Source organism: Topomyia yanbarensis, chromosome 3 (assembly GCF_030247195.1).
Source record: "Topomyia yanbarensis strain Yona2022 chromosome 3, ASM3024719v1, whole genome shotgun sequence".
Taxonomy (NCBI): Eukaryota; Metazoa; Arthropoda; class Insecta; order Diptera; family Culicidae; genus Topomyia; species Topomyia yanbarensis.
The window spans coordinates 1,970,888-1,978,232 of NC_080672.1; the positions used below are offsets into that span (position 1 = coordinate 1,970,888).

A 7,345-nucleotide genomic window follows, 5' to 3' on the forward strand; every position below is an offset into this window, starting at 1 on the left:
TTTGGGGCTGTGCCAACGTAAGGACTCGATTCGCACTCACAAAAACGCGACGCGAGACAGGACACAACACTTATTGTCCTATTCTATTCTATTCTATTCTATTCTATTCTATTCTATTCTATTCTATTCTATTCTATTCTATTCTATTCTATTCCATTCTATTCTATTCTATTCTATTCTATTCTATTCTATTCTATTCTATTCTATTCTATTCTATTCTATTCTATTCTATTCTATTCTATTCTATTCTATTCTATTCTATTCTATTCTATTCTATTCTATTCTATTCTATTCTATTCTATTCTATTCTATTCTATTCTATTCTATTCTATTCTATTCTATTCTATTCTATTCTATTCTATTCTATTCTATTCTATTCTATTCTATTCTATTCTATTCTATTCTATTCTATTCTATTCTATTCTATTCTATTCTATTCTATTCTATTCTATTCTATTCTATTCTATTCTATTCTATTCTATTCTATTCTATTCTATTCTATTCTATTCTATTCTATTCTATTCTATTCTATTCTATTCTATTCTATTCTATTCTATTCTATTCTATTCTATTCTATTCTATTCTATTCTATTCTATTCTATTCTATTCTATTCTATTCTATTCTATTCTATTCTATTCTATTCTATTCTATTCTATTCTATTCTATTCTATTCTATTCTATTCTATTCTATTCTATTCTATTCTATTCTATTCTATTCTATTCTATTCTATTCTATTCTATTCTATTCTATTCTATTCTATTCTATTCTATTCTATTCTATTCTATTCTATTCTATTCTATTCTATTCTATTCTATTCTATTCTATTCTATTCTATTCTATTCTATTCTATTCTATTCTATTCTATTCTATTCTATTCTATTCTATTCTATTCTATTCTATTCTATTCTATTCTATTCTATTCTATTCTATTCTATTCTATTCTATTCTATTCTATTCTATTCTATTCTATTCTATTCTATTCTATTCTATTCTATTCTATTCTATTCTATTCTATTCTATTCTATTCTATTCTATTCTATTCTATTCTATTCTATTCTATTCTATTCTATTCTATTCTATTCTATTCTATTCTATTCTATTCTATTCTATTCTATTCTATTCTATTCTATTCTATTCTATTCTATTCTATTCTATTCTATTCTATTCTATTCTATTCTATTCTATTCTATTCTATTCTATTCTATTCTATTCTATTCTATTCTATTCTATTCTATTCTATTCTATTCTATTCTATTCTATTCTATTCTATTCTATTCTATTCTATTCTATTCTATTCTATTCTATTCTATTCTATTCTATTCTATTCTATTCTATTCTATTCTATTCTATTCTATTCTATTCTATTCTATTCTATTCTATTCTATTCTATTCTATTCTATTCTATTCTATTCTATTCTATTCTATTCTATTCTATTCTATTCTATTCTATTCTATTCTATTCTATTCTATTCTATTCTATTCTATTCTATTCTATTCTATTCTATTCTATTCTATTCTATTCTATTCTATTCTATTCTATTCTATTCTATTCTATTCTATTCTATTCTATTCTATTCTATTCTATTCTATTCTATTCTATTCTATTCTATTCTATTCTATTCTATTCTATTCTATTCTATTCTATTCTATTCTATTCTATTCTATTCTATTCTATTCTATTCTATTCTATTCTATTCTATTCTATTCTATTCTATTCTATTCTATTCTATTCTATTCTATTCTATTCTATTCTATTCTATTCTATTCTATTCTAACCCTTACACAGCCAGTATTGAAAAGCATCCTGGAAAACACTGCAGTTATTCTGTAGTGCTTTTCTTGTCAATATTAAGATTTGAAGCATATTTTCATATGTCGCAAATATTAAAACGGCCAGGCCTACTGTGCAGAGTTGGGTTTGAAGATGTTTCAAAATTAGACGGCAATTAAATTATTCATTTAACGAATAAGTCAATTAACGAATTGTTTTGAATCATAAAGGAGGAAGAAACGAGGACAACCGTACCGACCGTTTCAGTTTAAAGGGGAAATAATAATAATAATAATCATAAAAATCGTTGGGAGTGACTTGGCTAAGAAGGTTAATGTCACTCCTTTGGTCCTTTGGGATGGGACAGAGGTATTTACACCTTGCCCTGGCTAATAAGCCTTGGTTAAAGCGCCTTTACTCGCTCTTAATTTGCGGCCGAGTAATCCGGATGTTTTTCCGAATTATTCTGGCTGCTGTTGAAAAAAGCCGTGTGGTGTCCGGCGGGCTGAAATCTTTTTGCACTATTTCAACCAAGAATAGAACCTCTGGGAACTGCTCCCATGTCGTAAGAGGCGACTAACAACATGCTAGGAGTTCCTAGGCCGAGGTTTTGTTCCGTACCGAAGACTTAATCTGGGCGGACCTTAAGGTTTTCCATATTACCCTCTTTCCAGTCTGTATTTAGTGAATCACTGACATATACCTTTTCTGATTCGCCTTTCTTGATTGTGTACCAACGTTTTAAGTTTCTTCTGGCGGTTGTATATTAGCCGTAAATGACGAAATCTAATTCTACACTAAGTAACAGAATATATTAATATACCGGCACTTCCACGCCAAGGTTTAACTTCCAAAGCTTTGGCTTAAAAACCGTTTTTAAAAAATGGAAACTTTCATGCAGGAAATTTATTGAATTGGCCTAAGATGGAGCTGTCGAATTTCACAAAAAGCTTTTTATGTTGCAAGTGATCTGTAGTTGTGTTAAATTAGGTATTTTTCTATTATATTTGGAACCGTCTACCGACAAATCTACATTTACGAATACCTCCAAAAGTGACTTCTTGAGGTCTCATGAAGGCCTGACACTAGCTTTATGATACTTTTGCTTTTCTAAACAGTAATAAAAATCTCAACATTCAAGAACTTCACTTTGTCAGAAAATGTAGGGCCATCGGAAGCTAAAACTTCGTAAAATCGCACTCCTGGTCCTTTTTTCAGTGCAGTACTCTACGTCACTCGTTCAAATTTGCACCGCTCTTATGGTAGTCGGTATTTGCTAGTATTACTGTTCTCCCATCCATTCTGGTAGTCAAACGGTGGGATAGCAAAATTCTTACAAGTTTCCTATCTCATGCCTCCACGCGATTCTAAGTCTATTGATGACATTTGGTCCTTAGACCGCAGAATGAGAGGGTGCGAACAGAATGAGAGGGTGCGAACAGATCTAGTCGAGAAAACATTGCCGTAAAAATGAATAGTTGATCGGAAATTAGCCCCAATACGACTAATCTGACTAGTATCTATGAACACGGCTCAATACGTATTGAAAATTCGCCGCGTCTGTTTTTATGAACCTAATTTAAAGCTCCGTTATTGCTAACAAGCCCGTGCATCAGATTAACAATCCTTTATATTTCCCTTCAGTGTTCGGTATTATCGCTCGTATACTTGTATTCCACAAACAATCCGATATGGAAAATAAGAAATACTTTCCTTGATTTATAACATCTCGCGCTATTTTTGCCAGTATAATATGCTGTCACTTGGTAGTTTTCAAGCCAATAAATATATCGTAGAGAAGAAGTAGCGAGTTCTGTCCAAATACTGTTGCAATAAATAGTGATCCGGCCCATTACGCAGATAAGATTAGCTTTTCCAGGCAATACTCCCACGATCGGCTGTGTGGAGTTCAAATTGTTTTTGTTTAGGGAACATAGTATACTCTCGGTAGCCGGCTGCCCAGAGTTTAAAAATAACCAAAAACTAAACAAGATCATCTCTTTTTCGAGTGATCGTGCACTCGAAGACTAACTAAACAACTACCTAATAAAATATGCTTTACAGGTCGCATCGTTTGCTTGGAGCGAATCCTAGACCTGATACCCTTCCAAACCACCAACTCCGCGACACCTATGGAAGAGTCTGATGAATCGTCGTCCTTCCGTTAAGTAGGTGGAGCATCAACACTTCCTGTCTACCTTATCCTTTATCCTTCCCCGTGAACGATGGAGATGGGGGCGGCCGGCAATGATGGCTATCATGCTGTTGAGGTTTTAATATGGGTCGGATTGGTATGAATTCCTACTTACCACTTCCTAAGCAACTCTTATTAGATAATCAGCAGTCAAACATGATGAAGTCAGTGTGCAATCCGCCAAAATCATCGTCACAACGCAACGCAACGCAACGCAACGCAATTATTCTGGCTGCTGTTGAAAACTGGAAAATCTGACCAGCGACAATCGTATTTCTTTTATTTTAAGCAAGGGAATCACGTCGGAAGTATTGCGCATTATTCGTACCATGATGCGCTATAATACGCACTGTCTCCGACATGAGGGATTAGCACTAAACAAGCGAAAAAACGACTGTCGCTGGTCGGACCCTCCAGCTCTCAACTGCCATAATAATACTAACGAACGAACCAACGAATTTTAGAAACAATCTTTTGGAAATTGCAAATAAATCTGACTTACGTGTAATAAGATCATCCAGAATGCTGTTATCTGCATCTATCGTGATGGCGGCCTTGAGTCCCACAAACAGAATACTCACGATTTTCTGGATTCCAGTTGTAGTTGATGTTGCATTCAATCGAGCTCAGGAGATCTCTTCTCATGCCAGCCATCGCTTCAAACATTTGCTTGAATGTTAAATACTCCGGAGTGAACGGCTTTGTCGGGTTCAACAATACCTGCAGGAGGTCACCGGAATGAACCACTTCCGGGTTTGCCAGTTTTGAGAGGATTGCCTGAGGTTGGGCCGCTTGCGAGTGGTCTGTGGTCGTATCTCCTCGAACTCCATCCGCTTTGGACACGAACTTCTAAATTCAAAATGGTTCTCTTCATCAGCTGAGTTGTTGAAGAGCAGCGAACGAAAAACTTTATTTTCTCAAAAACGTGTCAGGAGCGAAAAAAGCACCTTCGTCGTCAGAGGTTGCTGTGATCCATTTCTGACAGGACACAACACTTACTGTCCTTACTAAAATTAAAAAAGGATTAAAAATTACCTTTTTGTCGACCGGTTTCGGGCTCGATGTTGTCCATCTACAGGACGATGTCCGACTTCGGGTCGGACATCGTCCTGTAGATGGGCAACATCGATCCCGAAACCGGTCGACAAAAAGGTAATTTTTAATCCTTTTTTAAAGTTAGTAAGGACAATAAGTGCTGTGTCCTGTCTCGCGTCGCGTTTTTGTGAGTGTAACCCGGCAGAATTTCAAAATTCTGAAAACGCCACATTATAGAATTCAGTAACATGGCATGTCTATCTCAGTTTACCCCAAAATGGCGTTTGTCATAAGATAGCGACGAATCTCTCCTCATGTGACACTTGTGGAGTGCGCTGTGGTATATACGTCAGTGTCGCCGACGCAAAATCACAAACAGCTGTTCGCAGCGAGCACAAAAAAACCGTTCGGCAGAATCAAAACAAACCACCGCAACATAGAACGGTTCGTTCTGACCTAAAGAGGCAGAAGGAAAATCAAATTACATTCAAGTGCGCCCAACGATGAGTCAATGCGCGCTCACGCAAGGGTCATATATGCTTCATCGGCATTTTCGGTGCCACTGCCGGTCACAGCGCATTCGAAGACGATAATTATATCGATATTTGACTTCGCGCGGTGGCTTGGATAATAAAACATTTGTGCAGAGTTGACAACAATATTCATTGTTAACATTCTGTACCAAAACAAATCCAAATAAAATCGATTCAAAAATCGATTATTTGTAAATAGCTAGCTTTAGGAAAGTAGGTATATAAACCAAAAAATTGTATAATAAAATCAAGTTGAAATCGAGCAGTCGAAAGTACCACTTCACTCAGTCGAAAATCCTTTACTTCGTGTCCAGACCCTGGAGTTCTTCGTTGGTTTTTCCACCTTGATAAATCCAAAGTCAAATTACTTCCTTGTTTGTAACGCAAGCGGGGAAGCAAATTGTCTTACGACCAGAATTAGTATTGGTTTGTTACGCAGAACGATACTAACTGGACGAGGAATTCCCGGCTTATTAAGCGTGTGGTATTTGTAACGCAGGTGCCACAAACTATACTTAGTCTAGAATTAGAAGTGGCTTGTACCGCAGGACGCTTCTAACTAGACCCAGCACCCCCTTCTGCGGCGTAAGATCGTTCGGCGGAACGATAGTCAGTTTATGTTGATTGAATCTTTCGTGAAATTTTATCTACTTTCCAAATATGTAATAAGTTTTGATGTAGGCGTTCACTTGATAAAGTTATAACATATTTGTCGAATGAATATTCGTCAATTCGTTGTAAACGTCACGAAAGAATGTTTCAATGGTCTTAATACCATATATCAAGACAAAGTTCCGCATAAAAACGCATTACATGAAAAACCAAAATAAAAAGTCGCATAAAAAATTTCAGTGGTATCGAAACATCATTTACGGCCTATGAAAACCGTTATTTTCTTCTGAACTCTTAGGCCCCTCCTGAAACTTTTTTTTTGGGTACGTGCTTGTCGAATTGTAAACGTATATCCCAAGGTCCCTCTTTATTTTCCATAGTGAACAAACAAAACTCACATAATTTTGTTCGCTGCATAGTTGGCCTGGTCACTTGTATTGATTGTGTCTCATACCAGGTATAAACATAATTATTGATAAGAGAAATTGTATGCGAACATCGGTAATTTCTCAGGATCCCTACATCTATTAGATGTGTAGACTAGACTAGACTAAATATGTAGGACATTTCGCGGGACATTTTGTCGAAATGTGTGACTGTTCCTCGAAATGCGTATTGATTAGGATAAATCGTCACACATAGTAGTAATAAAAAAAGAATACTGTTGTCAAAGTAGAAGCAAAAAAAAAGACTCTCCCCGACGGGGAATTGAACCCCGGTCTCCCGCGTGACAGGCGGGGATACTGACCACTATACTATCGAGGAATGGATGCTTGATCGTACGAATGATTTAATCATATTTCCTGAACCTGTTAGTGGTTAGTATATTTTTATTTCGTTGTTATCAGGAGCTTCTGAGGCTGTTATCACGAAAGTACGTTCCACTAGCTTATAGCCATAGATCAAAGTAGGGTAAAGGGTCTATTTTGGATCCATTAGCGAGGGTGTCGCATTATTTAATTAATTACTCGGCTTACAATTGATGGGATTGATATCAACATCTTCGCTTCGTTCTTACGAACCAACACAACAACAAAAATGTCCAGGAAAAGTTGAAATACTCACGTTTGAGTGCAACGAAAACCTGAATCGAGTACCCCAATTATCGCCCTATTACTTGAGCAAATGCGTTGAACGCTAACCATACGGTTTCAAACGGGTAGGGTGATTGTAGAAACAGGGTGCAAATAGGGTCACT

General features: G+C 36.0%; 1 non-coding gene across 1 annotated transcript; it reads right to left on the reverse strand.

Annotated features, from left to right (window-relative positions):
* Positions 1–6,840: 6,840 nt before the first annotated feature.
* Trnad-guc (transfer RNA aspartic acid (anticodon GUC)) lies at positions 6,841–6,912 on the reverse strand. Its single transcript has one exon. It is a non-coding gene; the product is annotated as a tRNA-Asp (tRNA).
* Positions 6,913–7,345: the final 433 nt, after the last annotated feature.